Source organism: Acanthopagrus latus, chromosome 18, assembly GCF_904848185.1.
Source record: "Acanthopagrus latus isolate v.2019 chromosome 18, fAcaLat1.1, whole genome shotgun sequence".
NCBI classification, from domain to species: Eukaryota; Metazoa; Chordata; class Actinopteri; order Spariformes; family Sparidae; genus Acanthopagrus; species Acanthopagrus latus.
Window position 1 is genome coordinate 22,597,807 of NC_051056.1, and position 12,609 is coordinate 22,610,415.

Consider the following 12,609-nt stretch of genomic DNA (forward strand, 5'->3'; position numbering starts at 1 on the left):
CGCCCTGGCAGAGCGGTGAAGGCTCCACTTCCCCCTTCTGTGACACCTTGCATTCGGGTTTGTGATAAATAGGTCTTTGTGTGCATCGTGGGCCGCTGAAAGGCTTGTGTCAGGGAGACGTGGACGGCAGCCTGGGCGGAATGAGCGTGCATGCGTGAAAAAGCGAGGGAGACGGCGGGGGGGGGGGGGTTTCAACATTCCTCGCAGATCGCTACACTTTCTTGGCGTCCGCCTCGCCACTTCCTAAGCCAAGCATCGGCGATCTGTTACTTTACGACAGAAGCGTCCGCACGGATTCAGAGGAGCGTTGTTTAGCCTAATCCTAGATTGTGTAAACACCGCTGCATGCACACATAATGATGATCTATGACTCATTCGTCCTCCATGACACCATACTGGAAGGAATGCAGTCAGAGGTCAGTTAATGTCGCTGTTGCTAATTGCTCCTCACGATGGCACAGTTAGATGGCAGCGGGGCATCATGAACAACTGGCCCGGGCTGCCCCATGGTACGGCTGCCTCTCTTAAACTCAAGGACAGAAGTCAGGTCTTGGACAGGAAGCATCTCTCTTTTTTCTTGCCTCACTCTCTATCTCCCACTCTTTTTTTCTCTCTCCTGGGGAATGGCCAGAAGAAAAAAAAAACAAAACTCACAGACTCACTGAAAACTTGGCGAGTACACGCATGTTCATTTTTCTCCTTTCTCTCTCGCTGCTTCTTGTCTGCCAGAAAGGCATCCAGAGAGAGGAGGAAACAGGAAAAAAAAAGGAGCTTGGCAGAACAGGTCAAGCTTTTCAATCTGCTTTCTGCTGTCTGCCAGTGGGACCAGGCTGGTCCTCAGTCCTGCAAGTTTCTGCTTTATTCTGCTGAAGTAGTAAGAAGAACTCATTTGATTTAAAGGAGATGTGTTACTCAAGTTTTTAGATTCATAATTTTAATTTTGCCATATAACTAGAAGCAGTTTACATGTTTTAGTGCTCAAAAAAAAACCACATCAGTCTGAAACGCTCTGTTTTAGCACCTGTCTCTTTAAGGCCTCCTCCTGAACAACCCAGAGTCTCCTCTGATTGGTCAGCTCACACATGCCTGTCCCAGCACCGCTAACAACAACAGAGCGTCTGTGCTAAATCAGTTTTTATGTGCCAAACTAGCCACTTGGCAAAAAATAATGCAGACGTGTGACATGGTGGCGCAGTGTGATGTCACAAAGTCGCTGAATTAAAGGCGGGACCCCTGACGCGGCGTTTCAGGTGCAGTCTTTTCTGTGGGAGAGAGGAGCTTCTGTCAGTGCTAATTTCAAAATCACTATCATGCACTAGAACCTCTACAAAACGCTGAAGGAAAGGGGAAAAAATGAAAAAGCTAATAGGTCTCCTTCAAGAGCCACAGTTGTAGGCAATAAAATGCAAATATAGTCAGCTTTGTTTTCTCACGGACTGTGACTCAGCGCGAAAAACTGCACCGTCATAGCAGAAGACAAACGGTACATTTGGAAGCGTCTGCGGGGTGAGTTTAGATCTTTCAATTTATTTTTTTCTTCTCTTTTTCCAATTCCTCTTCTTCCTCGCTTTCTTTCCGTCTCACAGGACTGGCCTCTAGTTGTGCAGGAACACCATAAAGCCGGAGCGCTTGGAAATTTGGACTCACTGGCAACAAACAGGAAACCATATTCATTACACTAAAGTCAGAGTTTGATTACGGTTCATGTGGATTTGCCAGTCCTTTGGCCTTTTACAGAGCGTGTGTACTGTGAGCTGTAATTCAGATTGGCAGTTTTATTACACCGGACTCGGGCCGAGCCCTGCTCCTGCCCGGGATTTTCAGAATCTAGCAAAAGTTTTCTGACACACTTGCATGTGATGAAACGAACCCGTTGCACCCGAGGTGTGAGCAGATTGCCCGCCACCCTCTCGACTCATTTTCTCGACAGCTGTTTGACGCCTCTCGCCGCTTTTATTTCGCCTATCCTTGCGCCGTTTGGGCCTGTTTTAATGATGCAATTACGGATGACAGAACGACACGGGGGAGGAGGGAAGGTGAGGTGACACGTCTCTCAAAAAAAAAAAAAAAATGGGGTAAACACTCCAGAAAGCTTTACTGTAGATGTAATTAAGGCCACGAATGTGTGAAGGGAAGCAGATGTCAGGGTCTCCTGTGTGAATCCAATTACACGATTACTTTTAAACGCCTGCGTTACATAATTGCTTAATGGGGCCAAAAACAACCTAATGGTGCTAAACTCAGTTTGACGTACGCTCCCTGACCAAGGCCGTGTTCTTGCATGCTTTCTTATTACGGAACTCATTACGATGATGTTGCCCAATTTGCGCGACCGGAGAGTCGTGGACGGGTTTGGGTTTGGCTTCCTAAATTACAGATCCACCGTCAAGAGCTCAAAATTGTTTACTAGGGAACACAGAAGTTTGGTCGGGGAAGGAAAAACACGGTGTGTTTGCCAAACTGCAGATGTCCAGTAACTTCAAAAATAGAACGTGTGATTGGGTCCTGCTGCTGCTGCTGCTGCTGCTGCTGTAACCTTTTCCTGTGTTCCGAAAGCATGTGCTCACGGCCCGCAGAAGAAGAAAAACACTTTTCTTTCCCAGAGACTCTGAGAGCACTTCTCAGTAATCAGATGTGGCAACACCATTGCTAAAGTATGTCTAATACTGCCCATCGTGGGGAGAACATATTGTAAGAGCGTTGGTGTATGTGTGTCTGTGCAGGCGGCGCACGTTAATGTATTCTTCGAGCTGAGACGGCTCGAGCTCATCATCTGCATCATAATTTTCCCGCATTCGTCTCCTCACCGTGCATGTGTGTGTCTCTATTTGTGAGTGTGTGTGTGTGTGTGCATCCAGGGTACATTATGTACCCAACCTGCGTGTGAATATTGCCCAGGGAGGAATAAGATAGGCTAATGATAGGCCCGGCTCAAGCCCACTCCGACAAAAGCGCTGTCTGGCTGCTTTGTGTAGCAGCCTATTGTGGTGAGGAGTGAAAAAAAAAACTGAGTCAGTGTGGGACAACAGCACTTGGGATTATGAAACAGGCGTCCAGAGAGAAACAGATGGAATAAGCATCAGAATGAGGTCTGGTATGCCAGTCCTTATAAAGAGATACCAGAATTTCACAAACTCTTCTCTGTCTTTCTGCTTTGTATGTAAAAGAAAAACAAAAAAACAGTGACATTTTTACACATCCAGGTGGACGCATTAATCCTTCCCCCGTGGACACAGTGCGTTCGTGAAAAAGCGCTTGTCTCCGCTCCAGATCTACTGTTCCTCACCTCGGCCAAACCCTGACTCGGCGCCTCGCGTCAGGGCGGGCTACCGCGTTCTCGCCTGAGTGGGAATCCCAACGCTAATGAAAATAGCACGGAATTAAATTTGTTTTACGGCCCCTCCGGCCCGCAGCTTGGGTGGTGGGGAGAGTACGGCTGATAACTCCATCGCTTCAGCTTCCTTGCATGTACACAATGACCTACGAGGGGGACAATGCGAGCAGTTTCCACTGCCTCTACTGCAGCTTTGGCACAAAAAAGGCGTGAATCACCAGGTGCACTAACCCCTAATATCAAGTGTTATGCAAGCTGCATTACTGTATAATTCCCCATTTAAAGAGTGTAATTACAATATATGTATTGTGATGCTATTACTCACTCTCCTGCACAGGGGTGTGTGTGTGTGTGTGTGTGTGTGTGGGAGTGAGTCTGATGGCAAGTGTTGACAGGCAGCCTTATTATCTAAACAGGCGCCAAAGCCATGGTCCAAACTGATAAGGCAGCGAGCACAAGCCATGGTCACTTCAACCCCCCCCCGCCCTTCCTCCTCCTCCTCCTCCTCCTCCCCTCTGTCAGACTTATATAAGTCCAGCAGCAACAAACTAGGACAAGTGAGATGTAGACTTAAAGAAGAAGAAAAACAAGAAGAAGAAGGAGGAGGAGGAAGAAAGAGGCAGGAAAAAACAGGGATCGGAAGAGATGTGGCGAATAAAAGAGGGAAGGACAAAGAGAGTTTCACAAACATGACGCATGAAAGGAGGTTTTTTAATGGATGGGTGGTACGACTTTCCTCTTTCGAAGTATCAATGCTTCCTTTTTTTTTCTCGCCGTTCTTGAAATATTGCATAATTTCCAACATCTTCCCACAGGTGTCTTCGTACTTGAGGGGGGGGGGTTGGAGGGTCATATTTATTTTGACTTCTTATTTTTCGTGGACTCGTTTCAGGAAATTCTTCCCCTGCGCAAGTCATGCCAATGTGTGGCAAAGCCGAGCCTCGCGTGCTCCCCCTACAGAGAGTCGTCAACAGAAAAACCGAGACATTTCTCTGGACAAATTTCCCTTCCCATGACCACATCACAGAGACGCCCGTACTTCCCTGACAGTTTGACGTTGGATGTTTATGATTTATAACCTCGGCACGACAACAATCATCAAACAGGCATGAAGCAATCAGCGAGCAATTTTCACTTTCAGTTAATTCCTTTTGGCTTCAAGCTTGTTTTGAATGCCAAGTCAATTAGGGTTTAAATAGAGATCAATGTGTGTATTGTCTGCAGTATAAAAACAGACTTTTATCAAAGACGTCACGCCTTTTTTATACTTAATTAGATAGTGATGAAAAGTTGAAGGTTTATGGGTGAAGTCTTCTTAAAGAGTCTGATGTTGAAGACTCAGCTCAGACTGTTACTTATAGATTTCTAATCCACCTCTGGTACATCCACCCTCTGTCGCTCAGGACAAAAGAGCTTAGCTGGACTCTGCCATGGTGACGTGTCAAGAAAAGGCATAATGCAGCAGGTCACCTTTGAGCGCCCTGTGCTGTAAGTATGTTCATATTTGTGTTGCCGGGCGGCGGCGTCTGCCGTCTTCCAGACAGGCGGATGAATCACCCGGTCCTGAAGCTCTCAGCTGCCACTGAGGAGCAGCTGATTAAAAGATTATGGGGCTTATTTATGCAAAAAGATGCGTGCCATCAGGGTCATAATGGAGCCCTCCTGAACCGAACCTGGCAGAATCAGCTGCTTATGTTCGTCGCTGTCAACAGTTTCCATCCTTCAAGATGTTCAGACTTCACCAACCTGTCTGTGCTGTCAGTCTGCGGCCCATCTGTTCCTGCAGAAAAATTTAGGACTAAATAATAATAATGATAAACAGAGGTGCCGAGGAGCAAAAAGTTTCTTAAACAGGAATGCCAAGTGATCCTCTCAAACAAACACAGAATGTTGAATATTTAAAAACGGTCGACAACAACACCGTTATGTAACCTGTCTTTAATGTGGTGAGCCCTATTGTAGCAACAAAGGGCCACAACTCATAACAGGAAAAATGTCAGAATTTCTGAGTCACACAAACCACATCTACAAGTTAGTTTTTTTCTTTTTGAGAGAGAGAGAGAAAATTTTGCAGCAAACGACGTGCATGGAGGCTAAGACACCGAAAGAGAGATAGCGCCACGGCAATCTGATGAGCGCGTCGTGTTTACGGCGTTGCTAGGAGAAACTGAACGTGGAAGCGCGGCGCTGTCGGTAAAGAACGAGGCGGTACGCGGGGCGGTTACATCAACCTGGGGCACTGGGTGTGTCTGTGGATCTCTCAGTTGAGGCACACACTGAGCGTTGTCTCCTGAAGTGAATGTGTGTGTGTGTTTGTGTAGAATAAACTGTGTGCGTGATAAACTGTGACCACCAAACAACCTGATCACAACTTGACGTGCAGAAGAACCTTTATAAGGCACTGACAGAGGGGGAAACAGAAAAGGCACAATAGAAATCCTCAAAGCAGATAAATCGATAATGAAAGTTATCATCAGTTGCAGCCTCGAGTCCAGTGGCAGCGTACTGAGTACCAACCACACACACACACACACACACACACACACACACACATATATATACACACTTGCACAGAAACCATTCAACATTGTACGGCGGCTCCAGGCATGCACTGGCACAGCCAGCCTATTACACACAGTCACAACACAACAAGGCAGTAACTCAAGAGCGCCATTAAAAAGCCATTACTGTACGTCCCTCTGTGAATTAGTTCACCTGCGATAAAAATCAAGCGGCGGGGGCTAATTCGTGGCGCAAACATACACCAAGTGTAAACCAAATGGATTACAAAGTTGTTGTTTTTTTTTAACATTGTGAATCTGTGACTGTCTCTTTTTCACCACAGACAGGGTCAGAGCACGTGTTACCGAGGAAACCCGAAAAAAAAAAAAAAAAATGTCTGTTTTCTTCCTGCCTCCAGAGAATGACTTCCTTTAACGTTAGAAAAAAGGTTGTGACTTTTACCACAGACGTCTGCCGTCTACCTATATCCAGTGTCAACAGCACACTATTTTTAGCAGGTCCTGTCTATGTTTTGTCTTTTGCGCCGGCCTCCCGCCTGGCTGTTTGTCTTACCCTGACTCTCTCACTCGCTACCCCTCCCCGTGGCTCCCCCCCCGCCCCTGCCTGATGTTGCCTTCACGGCCTTTGTTTTTTAACAGGGATCGGCTCCTGAGACTTGCCCGGCCATGAATCCGTTCTTCCACCGCGATGTCCTTCCCCTTCTCGCCACTAATCCCCCGTTTCTTGTTTACATCCGTCTCTCCTGCCACCTGTAGCCTGCAAAGTTATGTAACTCCCTTCGCAAAGTTTTTTTTTTCCTTCAGACTGTTTAGCTTGGATCAAAAAGAAAACATGTAATTGGATACAGGTTCTGCTGTCGGCATAGACGCGTTCAAGATGTATAAGCCTTTGATGTGGGGCAAGACCGGGAGAGACAACAGCGACGAGAAGATTAGTTTGAAACTCGGCATATTTCACCTCCTCGTGATGTATTGTGTCTACTGCGCGGGACTTCAGATTACTGCCGCTGTCTCCCTGGAATTTGCTCTGTAGCAGTGGAAGGGATATGAAATTTGAATTTCAACACAACTGTTGCCGCAGTTTAGTTTCCCACTGATCCCGATGCCTGTTACAGCCTGTAGCGGCTTACGTGTACTAATTTATAGGCAGCGGCGCTGTAATGGTTGTGCTCGTTTGTAATGAGCGTGCCCTTCGCTCCGGCCATGTTTCCTCATTATGGAGCGTTTGTCTAGAGAAATGGGGCCAATTTTTTATGTAAGCAGAAAACACAGTAGGGAACACAGTATTGTTGACCTTATCCTCACATCTTTACATTCCTGACCGATTTGTGAGCAAACCATACACCACCACAATGTTATTTGCACAGCGAGCCTGAATACACAAGGGGGGCTACAGGCAGGTAGACAGTGTCACGAGTTTAAATTTCAGTTTCATCTTACAAGCCCCTACGTGTTGTTGACAAACGTTTCAGTATCATTCAAACACCCAGACGCAGGGATGAACCAGGCTGCACTGTGACGCATCACCTATGTAACAGGTCGTCAATGCAAATGAGAGCTGCCCTGTACTCTAACTCTTTAATTTGACTGGTAGGAGATTTCTTTTTTTTTTTTTTTTTTTTTGCAGGTGTGACTCCCATGTAAATGAACTCAGCAGGTCAGTCTGCAGTCATATACAAGATAAAGAAGGCATTTTACTTCTGTGAGAACACAGGGTGTGAATAGCGGACAGAACTGATCCACTCTCCTGTGCCGAAACTAGAATACGAAACTCATTACGCAACGACGCAGACTGAGGTAACCTGTTCCTGTATTAAAAAAGCTTCTCTTGGTCTTGTGGATTCACCTCATGAAACAGAAATATATTTGTCACGCATGCAGATTTGCGGGTTTGTGTCAGTTGAATAGTATTACGACAATATTTTCCCCTGGTTATTACATATTGTACTGATATGAAGAGTTGAAACAGGCAGGCAGGAAATTAGTGTCACCTTCATGTGCCGTGTGTATTGTTGCCGTTTTACCAGTACCAATCATTTATAAATGTAATACATACTATATCATCAGTGTATTTTTACAATGAACGTTGATTAAATTTCGTCACATATTTTCCTTTACATAAAATGACGATATATTGGCATGTATATGTGGACTGTATTAATAAATGTATTTTTTTAGATGCTACATTACAGCTCGCACAGTCAAATTCAACCATTTACTTGTTGTGTTTTTCCAACAAGTTACATCCATGGGAAATAACATAAATTACATACTGTCCCTAATATGAGTAAATATATATATACAGATGTTACTGTGCGTCCAAACAACCCAAATTACTTTTTATGATCTCATTCCAAAGAAAACTGAGAGAAAAACATGCAAGTTTCAATGTTTTCAAATGCATCACATGTCTCTCAGTAGATTTTCCATCCTACACAACACATATCAAGCAGTTTCAATCATTTTATCCGAATTCCAAGCTTTTGTCCAACCTTGAAAATACCACATTAAACTTAAGTCCCCCCCAAAAGCTCCTGTTGTGAGCAGAGATTTCACAAGATCTAGGTCACAGGTCATCAGGGGGCTACTGGGTTCACCTGTGATGTTGTCCGTCAGCTGACTGCACATCAGTCGGTCATATAAGGGTGCTGCAGTTCCACCTGCTCGGTTGGTTGTGTGTCTGCAGTAAGTCAACGGCATCAGTTGACTTTCTGTGTTTTCCGAGTTGATTGTGTTTGAGAGTTTCTATGCATTTCCCCCAGTACATGTCAATACAATGCTTGTAATTCAAGGGGTTTACCTTTTGAGGGTACTTTGAATGGTTAGATGTACAGGTGTATGTATTCCTGGACAGCAGAGGGCACTTTCAGTAACCTCCACAGTGGATCGCTGGTTTATACTTTGATCACAGAGTGCAGCTCTAAAGCTCAGCAGGGTGACTGGCACAGCTGGATCCTGTCTACAGTCCACTGTGAGAGGGCCGGGTCATGTTCAGTAGTCAACTGGATGAAAAGCCAAAAGGCCGGTGATCATCTCACGCTGGAGTGAGGAACTTTTTGCACTGTAATGAGGCCTCGGCTGCCCAAGTGTAATAGAAGGGTAACAGTTGTGTCAGAGCAGCGAATCAAAGCAGATCAGAGGTTGTAGCTCGTCTGTCTTTGTACAGTTTGAAGTATCATTCAAAGCACAAACTCTTGTCTGTGTACAGTGTGAAGTGAACCTGACCTCTGCACAGACAAATCTTGTGTCTGATCCGATCAGGCTGAAAACAGAAATTGTTTTTCAGCTGGCAGCTTCTTCCTTTGTGTACTTTTTTTTAAACTATTAACCAACAAACTTTCTCAACTATCTCACTTACATCAACGGGCTGGGCAGGGACACTGACGTCTGCGCCACTCCGTTACTTTAAACCAACAATTTCCTTCTTCAAAAGATCTAATAGATACAATCTTGTTCTGTTGTCTGTAGACCTAGAATAGATCTCTGTGGGCTGAAGAGTTCACGCTACTTCCTCAGCCCTGTCCTGTGGTCACATCAATGGCTGTCTTTGACGCCTTTTTTTCACTTTGGATCTTGACCGGTCCCAGAACTGAACTCCGATGATAAATGTTTGTGTCATCGCTGCAGGCTCTTCACCACTCTTTTAACCTGACATGTGATGGTGTTTGGTGGCTGCTAAGTACTGACTGACTGCCCGGGGTGAAGGTGCAAGAGGACCCCTCTCATTCCAGCCAAGTGTTGCTCTTTAAGCCTCAAAGTAAATCAACACATCTCCTCTTCTCGGTTTTTCATCCAGGGGAAATCACAGATCCCGACCCCCCTCGGGGCTCTCTGGCTCTGCCTCAAACACCAAACAAGACTTGCGAGTTCAAGTTCTCCTCTCAGCACATCGCTGTGACCCTTGAAACATTTACATAACAAGTTTTGCTGGTCACTGCCTCAAACTCATATTCAGTCCAAAATATGTCCTGGCAGCCATCCTGCGGCCATGCTGAACATTTTATTCTGTTAACAAGTGGCAAAAAGGAGTGATGGCTGCTCAGCAGATTGACCACCCAGCGTGAGGTCACAGTCTAAACCTTGGCCCGGCTTTCATCAGAAGCCGAGGCCCTCCTGAAGAGCGAGCGTTTGAAAAATGTATGAACTTCTGTGAAATCTCAGCTCGGCGAGGCAGCTTTCTTGTTTCAACTGACAGGATTAAGGCTGCGAGTACATGTGTGAATGAATGGGCGCGTTTGTGTCGGTGCATTGAAGAAAGAAAGGAGAGGAAAAAAAAAAAAGCACAAGGCTGGACATTTGAAATCAATGTTTTAATCCTGCGAGAGAGCCTTATCCGTGAAAGCCACATGATCCGGGTCCGCGATTCACTCTTGAGACGGAGAGGTGCGGGGACAAAGTGTTCTGGCTAAAGAGTCTGTTTGTCAGGCAAACAGTGGAGCTGGCACACACAGATGCACGGCCAGACCGGCCAATGACACGGGTGAGCACGTTGCCTCTGAGCCAGACGCACAAAAAATATTGGCATTTAGAGGCAGATTTTCCGCTCTTCCTCGAAGATGCCAGTCCCGTGTAATCCAATCATCCACACCGTCGAGACAGTGCATTTTTCACATGAATAGACAAGGAGATCAAGATTTATCAACAGAATCGTTCTCTAATGAGATTCAAATGACTGAATTATTCTTTAATTAGAGAAGACGGGCGCGTATCTGCGAGGATATAGTCAGGAAAAAACCTCGTGTGACATTTTTAACAAAGCCCTGACGGCAGACATTATTCACATACTGTGAACACTGGATGCAGTGGACGGTAACTCACCTTAGCGTATCCAAGTTTAACTTAACGTCTAAAGACATGTTGGAAGTAAGGATTTGTTTGAGAAGGACTGTTTACTCAATGATTCTTGTGCTCACTCGTTGCCAAAAGGGAGTACAGTACAAGCTGGAGCTGGACTCCTCAACCCAAAGTTTCTTCACCCCCTCTGGTCGGTCTTCCATTATAACAACACGCCCTCGCTATCACAAAAAAATCAAGAACAGATTGCTCCTTTTTATTGAATAATGCTGCTCCGCGGCGAGAAACGACATCGCCTCCGAAAAGGTGTCAAACTAATGAGCATTTAAACAGCTCTTACGTAACAGCTGGAGGAATTTCGAGTGTGGAAGTTCCCCAAACAGCCTAAACGTGATGTTTTATTCAGACGGATGTGAGCTGCAGTGCTTGAGTGTGAAGTATTAAAAACAATTAATAAAACAGCTGTTACTTCTTTCCGACTGCCTGAGAGTTTGGCACCGGTTGGAATTTACACCTTTTTATTAGACCCTCCCAGCCAAACACTGTCTGAAGGTGTGGGCTCTAATCATCTCTGTCATCAGTGCACAAGTGCTGCCGTACTCTCTGTACTAATGCAGCATCGATAATCACCACGGGAGATAACGGCAGACTCTTGAATAGCCGGAGAGTACTGCAGAGTTTGGACGGGTTAAAATTTAACTCCGCGGGATACGCTGCGGCAACTTGGCTTCTGGAGACGTTTTGATAAAGTGCTGATAATGCGTCTTGGCCAGGGAACATTACAGATATGATAACATCTGTAAATAAAAGGAATCGATGATAACAAATGCCGTTGCTATGCTCCTATCGGGCACATTTTTATCAGGGAGAGCACTATCGCAGATAGTTTATCGGATTTAATCGGGGAATCTGGTTTTTACCTGAGATTATGAATTAATGTCAGTCATAAAATAAGGATTGGAAGTGTTCTTTCACTTGAGTGTTTTCCCTCTAGTACCGGGCTGGAATAACCACAGAAGCCATCAATTAATTAGCCAGTGTTTGCCGTAAAATGTGAACGAAACAAGAGCTCAGTTGTTGATGTCGTATTATATAACTGGGTTTGAGATTGAAAACAGGAAACGCCATAATCAAGATGTGGTATTGCATAAAAGTCAGTCTGTAACTTCCAAGAAAACAGCTCCTCCGACAAGAATTGGTTACAGTGCGGGCGAAGGTTGTTTCTGATATCAAGATTTCCCTCTGTGCAGCACCAAACAAAATACATGTTATCACTGGATGTATATGCCTGACATGTATGTCAAGATCCCATAACGCTTATCTCCGTTTTACTGACACAAATGACGACAACTTCAGAGTATATGAGATTCAAAGGTGCCTCTGACAATGATAACACACTTGTGTTGTTGTAGCATGTATAGATAGCCGCACGCCCTTTACATTTTTACCGCTCCGATAACCAGACAGGCCGTAAGTAATCGCTGCTCTTCTGGGTAAGCGCTGTACAGTAACTGCTGGATCGGGTTCAAGAGTTGAGCGACGGTCGGAGCCCGAAGCCGAGTGGAAAGATGGCAACTGTTAATTTGAGGCTGAAGTCATTTGACAGGAGCTGCCAAACAAACTCTCTCCAACTGGCAGCAGCCTTGTAGCAGGACATTCTCCTTCTCGCAAAAACAGCCCGAGGGGGCGAGCTGCCAAAAGCGCTGTTTAGAAAACAGAGCTTTGGCAGCGACGGAGAAGGTGTCAGGCCAGTTTTTAATTGACCTCCACCAATAAAAGATCATTTTAATTGGATCAATATGACGGCAGCGTGTTGTCGGAGAACAACCTGGTGTGTTTCAGTAAAGGAGTTCTTTTCGGGTTCGATTTTGTTTACCTCTGTTCTCTGGCTCTTTTTTCCTTTTCTCCATGATGTGTTTTGACGTTCTGAGGTCCCTCAACATTTCTTTTACAAATATC

At 45.4% G+C, this 12,609-nt stretch overlaps 1 protein-coding gene across 1 annotated transcript in view; it reads right to left on the bottom strand.

The window, feature by feature from the left end:
- The window catches only part of tsc22d3 (TSC22 domain family, member 3), a 38,424-nt gene that overhangs the window by 24,438 nt on the left and 1,377 nt on the right, over nt 1–12,609 (bottom strand). The window lies entirely within an intron of this gene.